The sequence below is a fragment of the Zalophus californianus genome, chromosome 8 (assembly GCF_009762305.2).
Source record: "Zalophus californianus isolate mZalCal1 chromosome 8, mZalCal1.pri.v2, whole genome shotgun sequence".
In the NCBI taxonomy this organism is placed as follows: domain Eukaryota; kingdom Metazoa; phylum Chordata; class Mammalia; order Carnivora; family Otariidae; genus Zalophus; species Zalophus californianus.
In genome coordinates, this window is record NC_045602.1 from 17,672,916 (window position 1) to 17,689,828 (window position 16,913).

A 16,913-nucleotide genomic window follows, 5' to 3' on the forward strand; every position below is an offset into this window, starting at 1 on the left:
ACAAAAGACCTATTTCTTTATAAAAAATCAGGACCCAAATGAATCAATATTTTCTTAAAGCACCCATTTAAACTCCCACACATAAAATTTTAACTGGAGGCTGGAAAGCTCTGGAACCAATGCCTGGGTATTAAATCATTTTATCTTTTATCATCTCTGTCTTGGGACCTCTAGGGCAGGTGTTACGGTAGTTGCTGTGGCCTGCCCATGCTGGCTCAGCCATCTCTGCACCTTTCCCAGCCCTCAGCTGTGACAGACCTGGCTGGTCTCTATATGGACCTTCTCCTCAGGGCCTATTAGAGCACATTTCAGCCTTTCAGCTGAATTACATAGTGTTTAATATTCAGCTTAGGGAAAATAACATGTTAAAATGAGTTTATTTTTTAAAAATAATGGCATAAGCCAGTTTCACATGGAACACCCTGGACAAATCCACAACCACTCTCTGAATTCAGAAGCAGACGTCCTACCCTCTGGACCTACAGGAGATATCCACTAATTAAATTTAACACTGATGTAAACAGCTATTTCCCAGTTTCCCTACTAAAGTTCTCTAAATCAAAATATCTATCCTTGGAAAAATAAAAATATTTCCACTAAAGTTATAACTCTTCTAGTTTTATAATAAAAAAATCTTTTTTTATTATTATGTTATGTTAAACACCATACAGTACATCATTAGTTTTTGATGTAGTGTTCCATGATTCATTGTTTGCATATAATAAAAAAATCTGAAAAAATCAACATAATTTATATTAACAAAATAAAGAAGAAAAATCATATGATCATTTCGATAGATGCAAAACATTTTTTAAAGATTTATTTATTTATTTGAGAGAGAGAGAGAGAGAGAGAGAGAGAGAGCAGGGGCAGGGCCAGAGGGAGAGGGAGAGAAAGTGGCTCCCCACTGAGCATGGAGCCTAGTTAGGGCCCTATCCTAGGACCCTAAGAGCATGACCCAAGCTGAAATCAAGCGTTGGAAGCTCAACTGACTGAGCCACCCAACCACCCGAAAAAAATTTTTTGAAAAAGTTTCACATTCACATTCATGATAAAAACTTCAAGCATGTCAGAAATAGAAGAGTAATCTTGACTTGATAAAAAGGCATCTACCAAAAACCTACAGCTAACATCATATATAATATGAAAGAGGGAATATTTTTCACCTAATATTAGGATTAAAGCAAGACTTCCTCTTTCACTAATCCTTTCAGTGCTGTACTGGAAGCCCTAGCCAGTGCAATAAGGAAAGAAAAATAAAAAACACATAAGAAAAGAAGAAATAAAATTGTATCCATTCATAGAAGATATAAAAATGCCAAATAATCAATAAAAATCTTCCTAGAACTAATACATGAGATTTGCAAGGTCACAGCACACATATAACACCAAAATCGGTTATATTTCTCTATACTAACAATGAACAATTGGAATTAATTTTTTTTTAAAAATCATTTACAACCGCACCAAAAAAATGAAGCAGGTATAAATCTAACACAATATGTGCAAGATCCTTATACTAAAAACCCCCAAACAATGATGAAAAATAAAAGATTTGACTAGTTGTGTGGCTCTGGGTAAAGTCACAGACTCTTCCGTGACCTCAAAACCTAAACTATTAAACAAAGTTCCCTGCAATTCTATGTATACACACTGCTTTTGTGCAACATCAGTCAAAGCCGATAATGATACTTAACATTTATTCAGCACTTACTATATAGCAAGCATGATGATAAGTTGTTAACAGGCAATATCTGACTCAATAATCACAATAACTCTATGAGATTGATATTATTATTATCCCCAAATTACAAATTAAGAAACTGAGGCTAAGAGAGATTATATAATTTGCCAAAAATCACACAGTTAGTGTCAGAACTAAGAATTGCTTCCATATGTTTCTGGCTTTCTGTGCCAAGTTCTTACTGTACACCATTTGCACGGTGAGGTGGTGGCAAGGAATGGAATAGGGCCCTTTAAAGCACACACAGATAGAAGTGTGGCTTCTGCCACCTCAGGGATCACTGGACTTAAGGTTACTTAGCATTCTTCCACCTATTGGCATTCTTGTGTGGGGACCATCATCAGCTATATTCTGCCATTTGGGGGTGTATGTGCCAGAGGGCCTTATTGTCAGGAGGAGATGTTATGGTTTGTATGTGCCCTCTCTGTGTGGTTTTCATGGTCTCTTCCACATCGAGTCCTGACTTGCTGGTTAGCCCGCATTCTCCAAATTTGCCTTCCTTTCAGTTTTTTAGGGTTTGATGGAGCTTGAGTACATCTCTCAGCAACTAATTCCGAGTCTGGAAGGGGGCATTGAGCCTGCTAGCGGGATGGGAAGCACCTGGATGGCTAGCCATCCTTTCCCTCTATCAACTCCAAGGTTGTACAAAGCTCCAGGCAGTGGCATGAGCCTGCTCCACAGTAAATATGGTCCAGCTGATACTCCAGAGCTCCATATTTACTGTCAGTGCTCGGTGTTTGCAGCCTATTTCCCAGTCTTGAAATGCAAAGTGCGTTGTATCTAGAAACTGACAAGTGAAGATTTTTATCCATTTGCTGTGTCTGGTGTGATAGCACAAGCAGTGTGTTTTATACTTAAAACACAAGCTGGTTTTATATAAAAATGCCTGCAAGTCGTAAGCTTGAGCCTAGGGAAGCTAGTTGATGAATGCATCTTGGTAGGCAATTAAGAAAAGGACAAGATAATGCAGGGAAATTATATTTCTCTCGTTTTGCACAAGATTCAGTGTCGTTCCCTTCTAATATATCAGCTACTTCTATCCTCATGCCACATTGGAATTTTCCTTCTTGAAATTTATGGGTGCACATTGGCTATGTATCATTGCTCTTATTTAATTTCATGGCAAACACAAGCGCATCCACACTCCCCTCTAAGCTGCACCTTGCTGCAAACAACAAATCGAAGAAACATATGCCTTCACTTGGAGGATAAAACAGGGAATAAACATTGTTCCAAGGCAGGGGTGGGGGGGTGGGGGGTGGGGTAAGCTTCTCCAGATCCTTCTGTCTGGATCACAGAAAGCTTGCAGCACACCAGGGCTCACTGTGCTAACAGGGAGTCCACTGCAACTCTGGCCATTGAAGGGTTGCTTAAAAAATGATTTCTGTGGTTCTGCTAATACACACCGAATTCCCAGAAGAATAGATATGGCCTGGAAATTCAGCTACCTTTCAACCGCAGCACATGTTTGTTTACAAGTAAATTCCAAACACCCATTTTGCAGGGCTCTGATGAGACCCAGATTTTAGAGTCGGTCTCAGTGCTTTTGTAATGTCTGTGGAAACATTCAGCCACATCCTTACTATGGGAAGGTGGCTGACAGCAGGATAAGCACCCCCGCTGCAGAGCCCTGTCAGCAGTCTCCCATGGTTTATGACATTCCCATGATATTCCATTGCATTCTGTCTGGTTTTCAAGGATTCACATTAGGACTGAACACACTTGTTCTCTGAGAGTTGGAGCACATTATACTGCAAAGGTGTTAATAAGCAACAATACCAGCCAGCATTTATTAAGCACTTACTTTGCACTAAAGCATTCTAAACATTTAATATCCAGGATCACATTTAACCCACAAAACAACTTTATATGTTAGATCCTCTTAATGTCTCCATTATATATATAGTTGAACAACTGAGACTTGAAGAGATGAAATCACCTATACAAAGTCATTTATCTTTTAAGTAGCTGACATAGGACTCCAGACCAGGTCTTTCTGACTAACCTTTGTGCTCAGTCATAAGACCCTACTACCCTCCGGCAACTGTCACTTCCAAAGTGATAATTGGTGTCCCAAATTAGACTTCCGGCATCTGACAGGCTCAGAAGAAGTGAGATAACAAATGGCAAGCTCTGATGGGTAAAGAGGAAATTGTATGTTAGCAACCCTTTGTCTTAACACAATTTGAACATCTCATGTCTCAGCTACAAAGTAATATATGAAGGATTTTAATCAGACCAGAGAGTAAGAAAGAGCAGTGTATGCTGGGTGTGTGCTGGAGAAGGGCATATGCTAGGCCAGGGTTGAGTTTAAGTCTTGTGTTTTCCAACAGTTTCCAATCAGCCACATCTGGGCTGAGAGGAGATTTCACATTTGAGCAGCAAGTGGGACCAGGGGCAGGGGATACTGTGTCCCCCGGGGCATGGAGGGGGGTAGCACTGTTCTTCAACTTAGTGGTGACATTCAAAATATTTAAGAGTGTATATGGCCCAGGGCCTAGCCACTGGACAGACAGTGGCCCGAGTTGTGGAGAGAGGCCCTGAAGGTCCCCAGAGGGGAGCCCTGGAAGATCATGGAGGAGGGGTTGGAGCTTGCATCATGGTTATTTACACACCAGGATGGAAGATTCTTCATATTTTAACCACCAGTGTGGGTGCATACCACCTGAGTTTCAGCCCAGCTTGAACAGAAGGGGAAGCCTCAGGGCCTGGATGTCAGAAGGTATAGGTCCGAACAGCAGCAGGGACAGTTGTAGATCGTACATCTAACCCTTGACAGGGAGAGTGTTGCCAGATCCAGATGAACACAGGATTCTCACTCCGCTTCTGTCACCCCTGGGTATGGTTAGGACTTGCCTCTCCCGTCCCTTTCTCAGGTATAAGAAGCTATAACCTTCCTGCCTAGTCCTGGCAGAGGAAGCCAGGGCCAGAGCCAGCTCAGACACCCCAACACTGTGTCAGGATTTACTCTTCAACCTTCAGTCTGAGATTTAATGGGCCCTGGTCAGCCGCATCCCTCTCCTCACTCCTTACACCTCTCCTCACTCTTGCAAACAAACTTGGTCTCCATGACTGCACTCCCTGCGGGGCATTGGGCTTCCTCTCTGGGTCTGAGATCAGTCCTCAACCCAACTGTTCTATTGGGTCCTGCCCCTGAAAGAAAGTGTCCTCAACGGCCTTACTCCAGTAATTCTTGGACCTTTACAATAGCAACAAAAGTAGAATCTTACATATACAGGTTAAGCCACATGGTTCAAATCCTAGCTCCAATCCTTTCTAGTCGGCTATCCTCGGGCAAGTTTTCTTTTTTTTCCTTTTTATAAACCATAACACTCCACCACTCTACTTCCAGAATGCTGATGTGATTTGAGAAACAGTGTTTTGTTTTCAGCTTGCACCTATGATAGTCACACATTAGTATGTAACTATACCCTGAAAATCAACCACTCCAACCTAGTTATGGTGGGAAAAATAATTGATGAACAGTTATCTTGTTCCCTTGGGCATTCATCTGTCTGTTAAAAGATACATGTCCTCCATGATTCAGCCCAACATCCTCTCTTCTCCAGGTCTCCCTGCCAGGAACCCACCCTCAGGGTTGCAACATGAGACACGCCTCCCATGGACTCCAAGCTTCTCTCTCAGTCTTGGTACACTTTCTGTAGATAAATCTCTCACCAGGTCATGGTGTCCTTTGAGATCAGGGACTGTGTCTTGTCTTTTCTAATTTCTTTTTCCTAAATACCTCACATAATGGCTGGAGCTCAGTACATCTTGGAAAGATGAATGGATAAAAGAAAACAATTATTTCAAAAACACTCCTCTTTGATCCATCTTTTCAATGGAGCAAAAATTAACTTCACATGATGAAAGAACTAAGAATCAGCCAGGTAAAATGATTTTCTTAACTAGAGTCAAAAGGAGAAATATCAGCAAGATTCTGGGCGAGAACTCAGGTCTCAAAAAGTCAGCACTATAGCCAGTGTCTCCCACCTCCCCACCCTGTACCCTTTCAGTAATATTTTGCAACTAGATACATTGTCTGAAGTTTGTGTTTTCTGCTTCAGTAACATTTTACTGATGTGCAATATTATCTTGAGCCAGACATATAGGTCCTTGATGTCATGAAGTGGTAATTATTGCAACACAGAAAAAAAGAAGTGTGCAGTGTGTTTTTGGAGGCTCGCTCCCTGTTATTAATTCAGGTGCTGAAGGTTGTGACACTTGTCATCTGAAAGATAATTTTCCTCAGATTTAATAATCGCAGTTAAGTCTCAGATTTGATTTTAATTTCAGACCTTGATGTCATGAAGTATTAATTATCTCCATTACCTACTGATAATATTCCTGCAAACATGCACATGTTTGATTGGCAGGAATTTTTTATTAATTTACAAGGATGAACTAAATTAGAAAAGCTCATTTATCGGCACAATTCCACTTACATATCTGCTATTTCAAATGGAACAAAATCCTAGCCAACTCACAATTGCAAGTATAGAGGGTCAGATTGCGTAAGAGTGGCTGACTCCAGCAGAGATTGATTGACACATATTTCATTGTCTGATCTACCTGAGTTTGCTTTAAAATGAGTGAGAAAAACCTTTGGGACTAATTAAGATTCTTATAGTAAAGTAATGAGAGAAATTTTCCATGTCTACTTGAAATTTTCTCCCCATTTCCATGCCTAGGGTTTTCCTTGAGGCCAGCACACTCACACCTCGCTTAGGGAAATACATTTCTTTCCACAGTGTTTTAATCACGTAGAGAAAAAAAAATACCTTGACGATTGCTAATATTTTATGTTAAGTGAATCGGTTTCTCTGAGCTACCTACCGTACAGGCAAGCAGAAAGGAGAAACTACCTCAGTTCAAGGTCATGCCGTCACTTGACAGGGTAGGAAGCTTGGGATTTGGGGAAGCCAGCCGTGCTTATCCCCTGTCCTTTGTCACTTACAAGAGTACCATAGTTTGACTTGGATACATTCCTCCCTATAAAATGAATATTTATGAAATTAAGGAAGAGTGATTTAGCTTGAGCTGGATTCTCCAACACAAGAATATGATACGGATAGTTTCTTGACCCTCCTACTGAAGCGTATCTTTGCCAAATGACTTTGTAAGAACAGTGCGTTCTTCTGGTTCTGCATCAGCAGAGAAAACTCTTTGCTTAGGTTTGGGAATAACAATGCAGAATAATAAAACAAAGACATCCCAACAATGCCTCTTACTTACATAGCCCCTCCCTAAGGAGTGCAGCCTCATCATATGCATACACATAACCAAGCAATCCAACCTTAGATAGTGTTGGGGGGAGGGGATAATAATTTAGTCCTGCTCTGTCATCTACAGGGCAGATCAGAGTTTGGGGGAGAAAGTCCAGCTAGAGTAAAAACGCTGTCATAGAGAATCCCAAAATCAATTTATAAGAGAGAATGATTGTTGTTTGTGATTTGGAGCTAAGGCAAACAACGAATTTTTACTTTAAATATTTACCTTCTGAATTACTTTAGCCTCTGCTGTGATGCAAGTCCAAATCCTTTTTGTCCAGAGGTAACCATATGGATTTTATGAAAAATAATACATGTTATTAGAGTTGTTTTCAAGCACCTTTAAAGATATTTGAGAAGAAGTTGCTGGAAACAGGGCCCCTCACCCCCGAACACAGTTATCTTTCCTCTACGTCTTTTCTCTATCTCTCGCTCTCCTGGCCAGTCTACTGCCTGGGTCTATCAGCTACTGGCTGAGAACTATCTTGTACTTGGTGGTCCGCCTACCAAAAGAACATATTGAGAACATTTTCTTTAAGTCATGGGTCACACATGAGACCAATGCTGAGAAATCCCAAGAAAAGAGCCAGAAAGTGAAAGATCTTGGGAACGGTTTTAGTGGAGGCTCTCCCACACATAATTTTTTAAACATTGGTGCTTAAAATACTGGTCTCTATTTGGAACAAGAACTAAGTCCAGCTCAAGAGCAAGGACCATGTTGGGCATTGGAAGTGAAGTGAAACAAATCAGACTGGGCAAGGCCAGGATGTGGAAGATTGGGCTCGCCAGGCTGAAGCATTTGGATTTTTTCCTGCAGAGGGAATATGGTACTATTTATGCTCTAAGCAGTGGTTTCTTACTCTCTGACACTAATTTCCTCAAAGGGGCAAGTTCTCTCCTGGGAAATGCAAATAGTTTTGTTTTCTTTGGGATAATTGCTTATTTTGAATAATATACACTGTGCATAAGTAGTAAGTGGAGAAATAGTATGCAAACATACCTTCTTTCATTTGCCTCCTTATTTAGGCACTAGAAAACTGATGCTGGGTTGGATAAGCCCACCTCCACAGTAGAAGTCCTGTTCATTAGTCTCTGTATTATCACATTAGCATTGTGACCACATAATCTTTCTGCTGGGCTTGGGAATGGCAGGCTTCAACCGGCTGCCTTGTTCACTAAATGGAGTCAGCAGATAATTTCACAGTGGTATAGACAGCATGAAAATCCTGTTCAGGATTCATAAATCCTGTTTGGAATTTGGCCAGCATATACACAGGCTCCCCTGTTAGCCCTGTTCAACAGGAAGCTGCAGAGTCCTTCCAGGAATGGGAGATGGAGTTTGGGGAGGAGAAATGCATTTCTAGTCTCACTACATAGTCCTGGAGGAGGGTCTAGAGGGGATTTGGGCCAGAGGAGTGGGGAGAGAGTCATTAATCACAATCTGTAGTCACCAAATGGAAGAAGAGCAAGTCACATCACAGGGTAAAAATTTCCCTGCTCTGAGAACCTGGGTCACTGAGTTCTTACTGGATAAATCTTCACTGAATAGGTGCCTCATTCAAAGAGGAGGCTAAATTCATCCCCTCCCTCACATTTATTTATCCCTAGTCTCAATTAAAATACTCATAGTACAGGGACTGCCCCAGAGGTTTAGCTGAAAGCACTGAACTTGGGAAGGAAAGAAGAGTGAGGGGTAGGGAACCAGCTGGCATGGGACACTTGTGAGAAGGAAGAAATCTAATGCTGACTGAGCTCCTGAAGTGGGCATGGCTCACTTAAGTACATTTTGGATCTTCAGATCTCTACGGTTTTCAGTACACAGGATGTTTCATGCATTCTTAAAAATAACAATTCCAATGAAAGCTTCCTAGCCCACATCACACACACACACACACACACACACACACACACACACACACACACACACACACAAGAAAGCTATAGATTTTCAATCTACATTGATACACCAGGGAAAGTTTCCTGGTTATTTTCTTGGACCCAATTAAATTGTTTATGAAACCGACATGAGTCAGTTTTGCTGGAGAATTTCTTGAATGACTATGGACAGAATGGCCACAGAAGGGTCGTCTTCACATGGCAGTGTGTGGGGCCTGCTCTATTCTGTGTGTTCACACTTAGGCAAGCACAGCCACTAAACTTTGTAGTCTAATCAGCCTAACAATTGAGGTTCCTGAATCTGGGAAAAACTTCTGTTAGAAAAAGTAATGAGTGATTGGTGGGTTTGATCAACGTGAAAAGTGAGTATTTAGGGAATTAAGGATGAACAGACTGCCATTTTATCCTTACCTCAGCAAAATCTCTGAGCTCTGAGATACTGCTGCGAGACATACCATTCTGGACATTAGTGGACAGACCACTAACAGGGAAACACTTTTTTCCTTTCTTTTCTTGACTATTTTGGGTTTAATCAGGATAGCTCATAGAAGCAAGCTTCAAAGTTTAGAGGGAATAAATCCATAATTATTTGCCCAGGCTGCTAAATCCAAGACCATACATCTATATGTATTAATTTCTTAATTGTGTAATTTTGGAGATGGTGTTTTGTGTGTGGAAAATGAGTCCCGATTCATCTGCAACTTCTTTGGTGAAAACCCCAAGAACATTAAGATGGCTTCTAGAATAACTTACACACACGAGTATGTATTAGTCTGTCATGCTGCCATAATCATAGACTAGAGGGCTTAAACAACAGAAATTTATTTCCTCACAGTTCTGGAGGCAGATTCTGAGATCAGGGTGCCAGCACGGTTAGTTTCTGGTGAGAGCTCTCTTCTTGGCTTGTATATGGCCCCCTTCTCACTGTGTCCTCAGATGGCCTTCCCTCTATGCATGTGTGCTGGGAGAGAGAGCTCTCTAGTGTATTTTCTTAGAAGGATGCTAATCTTATGGGATCAGGCCACCCTTGTGACCTCATTTAACCTTATTTTTTTTTCAAATAAAAACAATTTTAGAGATTTTCTTTAAGAAATTTTAAATGACAGTTGTATATATTTAAGGAGTACAATATGATGTTTTGATGTACAGCATGATGACTGTAGTTAATAATACTGAATTGTATATTGGAAACTTGCTAAGAGAGTAGATTTCAGGTGCTCTTACCACATACATACACATGGTAATCTTAATTACTTCCTTAGAGATCCCATCTCCAAATACAGCCATATTAGGGGTTAAGGCTTCAACATATGAATTGGTGGGGGTGTGAACACTCAATCCATGAGAGTATATCCAGGTGTTAGGGAAGGAGTAAGAGCCACTGGTAGATTTTAAGATAAAGTATTACATGGAGTGGGTGCCTGGGTGGCTCAGTCGTTAAGCATCTGCCTTCAGCTCAGGTCACGATCCCAGGGTGCGGGTCGAGCCCCGCATCGGGCTCCCTGCTCCGCGGGAAGCCTGCTTCTCCCTCTCCCACTCCCCCTGCTTGTGCTCTCTCTCTCGCTGTGTCTCTCTCTGTCAAATAAATAAATAAAATCTTTTAAAAAAAAGTTATTGCATGGAGTGAAGATCACAAACATTTGTCTAGTACCTCCGTTTCACAAATCTGAGTGACAGAGTATAAGGACGTGGCATCTGCCAACTACGGGAAGTGATTTCTAGTGGGAAATGCCTGCATCTGACCATAGAGTAGAGGCTGAGCCAGGCTGAATTTCAGAGTTTCCATCCACCCTGTCTTGGTATCATACTATTATTGATCATATAAACCTTTCTAGGAGAGGCATCATTAAGTCCTAGCAAGCCTACAAAACTCTAATCATCAGGGAATGGATTAAAGCCAACAGATGAAAATTAAAAGAGCATTATCATTCTTAGAGATTCTTGGATAAATTACAAAATTCAGTTTAGAGGAACTCAGGGGCTAATTGTCATATGACTAATGGGTACCGAATACTGATCTTTGTGGTAGAGAAATCTTCACCTTGCCTCCAAGGGACAGAGTGAATCATACATGTCCAAATAAGTTTGATCAGTTCACAATCATCTGCATTCAGCTGCCTGGATCTGAACAGGAGATGTGTCTCATTTACATAGCAAAGGGAAGCAGTGACGGTCTCTATAGAAGACAGGTGTTACTGCTCAGGTCTGGGTGCAATAGACAAGAAAGTGAAATGGCTAGTGATGAGAAATGATGAATTCCAAGAGAAAAAAAATGCATTTATTTGGAAGATGCTCACTTTCTGCAGAAAGGTTAGTTTAAACATCTGAGCTAATGTACTGTAAACTGTTAAACTATTCCCTAAACAAAGGGAATGTATAAATGGCACAGTGATTGTTTTTGGTTGGTGCATTGTGTGTTTTGGGTTACAGCTTGTTTGTAACTGAAAGCAAACAGTAGCAATGTGATGGATTTGCCTATGTGTGAAATGGATCTTCAACAAGGGAATCACAAAACGTTTACACTTCTAGACATGAGCACTCCCAGCACAGCACAGTCTGCCTTTCCAATTTCATCCAACTGTGATGGAAGGAAGAAAAAATTCCGTAACATCAATGTGCACTTAATTGTCAGAGGGAAATAAAATTACAAATTTAGTAATACCATAAAAATCTGTGCTGTTATGCAAGAACTTAAAATTACATGCTCTCTAAAGGAAAGTCATTATACTACAGGGACTCACAAAAACTTCCCAAACAGAGCTGCATAATCTCACAGTTAAGAGCAGTTACTTCTGGTTGAAAGAGACAAAGCAAAACAACAATAACAAGACGATCATTGTCAGGTTGTGAGGATGGACAGGTTCAAGGTGACTCTGGGTCATTCTTCTGTTTTGAAAAGTCCATGGAGTTAGGGGTACAAAGGTGAGGATAATTTGTTTTATAAGTATAAATTTAGACTGTGCCCCTTATTTGATTTGAACTCCAATTAGCACATTCTTTTATATTTCAAAACGTGGTTTAATCTTTTGCTTAAAAAAAGCAATTGGATTCTCTTAAAGGTGACCATAATTGAGAGAAACAGAGAGAGAGAGATAAATGATTTGGATAATTAGCTCATATAATTTGGGTGATTTTCCTAAATGTAGGCGAGTTATGTCTTCTCAGTGAAGGAGGACAGATGGAGGAAAGGGCACTGAGTTTTGTAAATGGTTCCTAGAATTAGGATTTAGAATTTGGTCTTTGTTGTATTCTGTATATAGTGACTAAAGCAAGAAGATGTAAAATGACTTCTCTGGGGGCTCTGGGAATAGGGACAAGTAAATGTGGTTTCAAGTCACTGCTTTGGGTTTTCCTTCTCCCTGCAGGTCCAAGATGGCTCTTCACCATTGGGTTTCCTATATATGACTTATAAGAAGCAGCGTAGTGAGCTCAGCTCTGCAACTTACAGAGGTCCAGGCACCATTGCTCTAACCCAGTCTGAGATCCCAACATCAGTATCAGGAGTTCTTATTTATTTATTTATTTACTTATTTATTTATTTTTAAGTTTTTATTTAAATTCCAGTTAGTTAACAGAAAGTGTGGTATTAGTTTCAGGTGTACATTGTAGTGATTCATTACATACAACACATGTAACATCACCATAAGCGCCCTACTTACTCCCCATCACCTATTTAACCCATCTCCCAACCCACCGCCCCTCTGGTAACCATCAGTTTGTTCTCCAAGGTTAAGAGTGTGTTTCCTGGTCTGTCTCTCTCACTCTTCTTTTCCCTATGCTTGTTTGTTTTGTTTCTTAAATTCCACATATGAGTGAAATCATATGGTATTTGTCTTTCTCTGACTGACATTTTGCTTAGCATAATACTGTCTAGCTCCATTTACATCATTGCAAATGGCAAGATTTCATTCCTTTTTTATGGCTGAATAATATTCCATTGTATATGTACACCACATCTTCTTTATCCATTCATCAGTTGATGGACATTTGGGCTTTTTCCATAATTTGGCTAATGTAGATAATGATACAAACATCAGGGTTCATGCATCCCTTCAAATTAGTATTTGTGTATTCTTTACGTAAATACCTAGTAATGCAATTGCTGGATCTCAGGGTAGTTCGACTTTTAACTTTTTGAGGAACCTCTATGCTGTTTTCCAGAGTGGCCACACCAGTTTTCATTCCCACCAACAGTGTAAGAGTATTCCTCTTTCTCCACATCCTTGCCAACACCTATTGTTTCTTATGTTGTTAATTTTAGCCATTCTGACAGGCATGAGGTGATATTTCATTGTAGTTCTGATTTGTATTTCCCTGATGATCAGTGATGTTGAGCATCTTTTCATGTGTCTGTTGGATCTGTATCTTCTTTGGAGAAATGTCTGTTCGAGTCTTCTGTCCATTTTTTAAGTGGATTACTTGTTTTTTGGTTGTTGAGTTTTATAAGTGCTTTATATATTTTGGATACTATCCCACTTTGGTCAAAACTCCTCAATCAGTGCAAAAATATTGCCCCATTCACCCACCCCAATGCAATGCCAAGTCTTTGAGTTTCTCCTTTATTCTTCCTAATAGTATGTTTAAGTGGAAAGGGAATGACTTTGGACTCAGACTACTCCATATTCTAGAATTGACTCCCCTGGGTAGCTCTGTGATCCCAGGGGCAATTTTGAACATATCAACTTCAGTTTTCTTCTTTATACATTGGGGATAATAATACCTATATCATAATTTTATTACAATTAAGGGAAAAAAATCCATGTTCCTTTCTTTTGTCTTGGAACCCTATTTCACTTTACAGGCAATGAAAAAATACCAGAAGAATGAGACTCTTTCTGACAAAAGTGAACAGAAAGAAGAAAATACTAAATATCAACAGCCCTGCTATTTAGAGGCCAGGCTAATGTGGAATCACAAGCAGTTGCCAGATTTAGTGTAAGTAATATTTGGGACAAACTTATACTAAAAAAAAAAATATTTAACTCAAATTCAAATTTAACTAATGTCTTATGTTTAATCTGACAAAACTGATCACAAAGTGTCATGAATATGTGGCAAAAAGGATTTCTGTCTATGTGAAGATCACACAGGGCTAATACACACAGAGAAATTGTTGGGTGATTATTATTGTGTTGGAAAGGCATTAGATGAGGAGGTACTTGCTGAAGTAATTTTAAGAATCAAGTTTAATTGATCATTATGATATATTAGCATTTAGTCAACCAAAAATTGGCAATGGCTAACAGATCATAATTATCATATTATGTTTAATCAGAAACTAATTTGCAGTAAAAGATTATTATTGATTTGTAATATCCAGTTACATGATGTGTGTTGGTTTATCTGGAGTCCAATGTTTGTGGCTTAAGAAGGGAGAAACAGCTAATATTCAGGGGTTTACTCTTGGGAAATAAAACATGAGATTAAGCCACTCAAACCTAGGACATAACTGGGCAGCACTGGAGAGTGAGGTCTCCCAAGAAGACAGGATCTGAGGTCCTCAAGATACTCTGGGCATCTGGGACAGCCATGGGGTGAATTAGGTAAGGGCTATCCCAACCTTCCTCCTGCAGGGAGTGGGACTTTTGTCTTTTCTTTTGTTGTCGCTTCTAGATTTAAATTAAAGCACACTCTGAATGCCAGCCGAGATCACCTAGGATGAACTGATTTTGGGATTTGTGCACTTACTGTATTTCCGCTGGCATGTCTCCAGTCTGAGATCGGACCCTCATTGGATACTAGTGCTAATGCCAAGGGAGCCTGGGTTTATGTTGGACATTGCATTGCCATCTCTGGTACACAGGTGTATGCATCTTTCCTAATAGGTACTAGTCATTTAAAAAAATTGTTTTTGCCTTTCTTATGATGTAAAGTCATGTATCATACTTTCATTTGCATGTCTCTGCTTTCTAGTGAGTCTGACATTTTCTTCTTGCACTTATTAGTCAATTTTGTTTTCTTCTATTACCTATTAATATCTTTATTCACATTTATTTTGGGGGCCTCACTTTATAGATACTGTTTTATGACCTGCCCTGTCCCTACTGTTGTATTTCTGTGTTGTGTTAAGTGTGTCCTTCAAGGAACAGAAGTTCATTTCTCCAGATTTTCTATATCTCTATTTATTTTGCCTTCTGTATCTATTTCTGAGAGAAGTATAATAAAATCTCTAGCAACAATTGATAATTTATTTATTTCTCTCTTTAGTTTTTCCCATTTTGGTTTTATATATTTTGTGATTTTTATTGTTGTAGTGATAGCTGTTTATCATGGTTTTATGATCTTGTTCAATTGCACTTTTTGCCAGTATAATGATCCCTTTTCATCTCTTGTGGTTTTCTTTGTTTGCAACTATATTTTGCTAGATATTGAGAATACTTTCCCATACTTCTTTTGGTTAATATTTTTATGACATATCTCTCATTCATTTTTTACTTTCAGCTCTTACTTTATTTTCAAATATTACAGATGATATATTGTTGGAACTGTTTTTGTTTTCAGTCTGAGTTATTTTCTTTTATTGGTGAGTTTAATCTTATTTTCATAATTACATGGGAAACTGTTTCTGTGATCTTATTTAATGTTTTCCCTTTAATACCCTTTATTTTTGTTCACTTTGGTCAACATTGGTCATGTTAGGTTTTCTTCTGTTGGTTTTGAAATTTCAGGTGCTTATTTTGTTTTTATATTCCTTATTCTTATTCCTTATTCTTTCAGTAAAGAATCCTCCTGTTTATATCCATATTGATGTCTTAAATTTATTATTAGCTGCATCTTTCCCCCAAAGAAACAAAATTATGACATTCTTAGGATGTTTTGGTCTTTTCTCCCACTTACCTTCCTCTACATTTTAGTTCTAAGTTTATTACACAGTACAGAGTACTGCTTTCCTCTTTTATCCTTGTTTTAAGAGGTATTTTTTCTTACTTGAATGCTTCTTCCAAGAGTGTTTTCCAAAGGAATTTTTGTATGTTGAATCTTCTGAGATCAACATGCCTGAAGATATTTTTTTCACCCTCATATTTTAATGGAAATTTTGCTAAACAAAGAATTCTAGGATCTGATGTCAGTCTCGTTCAGTTTCATTATAGGTAACCTATGTTCTTTCTGGAGGATAATGTCCATGTGTGTTGGATGTTTCTCACATGTATAGGTACAGATGTTTCTTTACCTTACATTCCTTACAGATGTTTCCTTTCCTTATTTGGCACCATATGGACCCTTCCAGGCTGAGGTTTCTTATCAAAGTTTTAATCCTAGGAGATTTATCTTCATTCTTTTTGCAAATACCTTCTTTCTCATGTTTATTATTTTTTGTTCTTCCGAAACTATTACAGTTATTGGCACTCCTACTTCTAACCTCCGTATTCTCCTAATTTTCCCTTACATTTTCTATTTCTTTTTTCTTTTTTTCCTTTTTTGGTGTCTTCTGAGAGGGTTCCTCAATCTGATCTTTCAGCTTTCTCATTCACTCTTCAGTTGTACTCATACTAATTAGACAATTTAAAAACTTCTAGCTCCTATATCCTGCACACAGTATTTCCAACCTTTTTTTATGACTTCTTGCCCCGGCTCTATATTAATAGTATACTCCCTCCTATCTTTGAGAATATTTAGTGTGCTTGTTTTATATCTGCAGGCCATCTGTTTCACTAATTCTGCTTCATGTAGCATCTGCTGTTTGCTTTGTAGTCTTTCTTGTATAGTAATTGTACTCTGTAGGTGCTTGAAAAGTTGGCACGCCAGTTCATATTTTCCTGAATGTTATCTCTTGCGGTAATGGACAGGATCAAGTTTGACCTACCTTGGCAGTCTAATAGGAAGAGGAAATAAGTTCCAAGGTGGAAACCCCTGGGCACCTGTGGTGGGCACACCTTTTGGTCACTTACTACAGATCATGTTCCTGTAAATCCCCTCCCTCTTCGGTGCCAGTAGAACCAGTGGCTTGCCTCTAAGCAACAGACCTTGGCAAATGTGATGGAATGTCTTCCCATGATTATGTT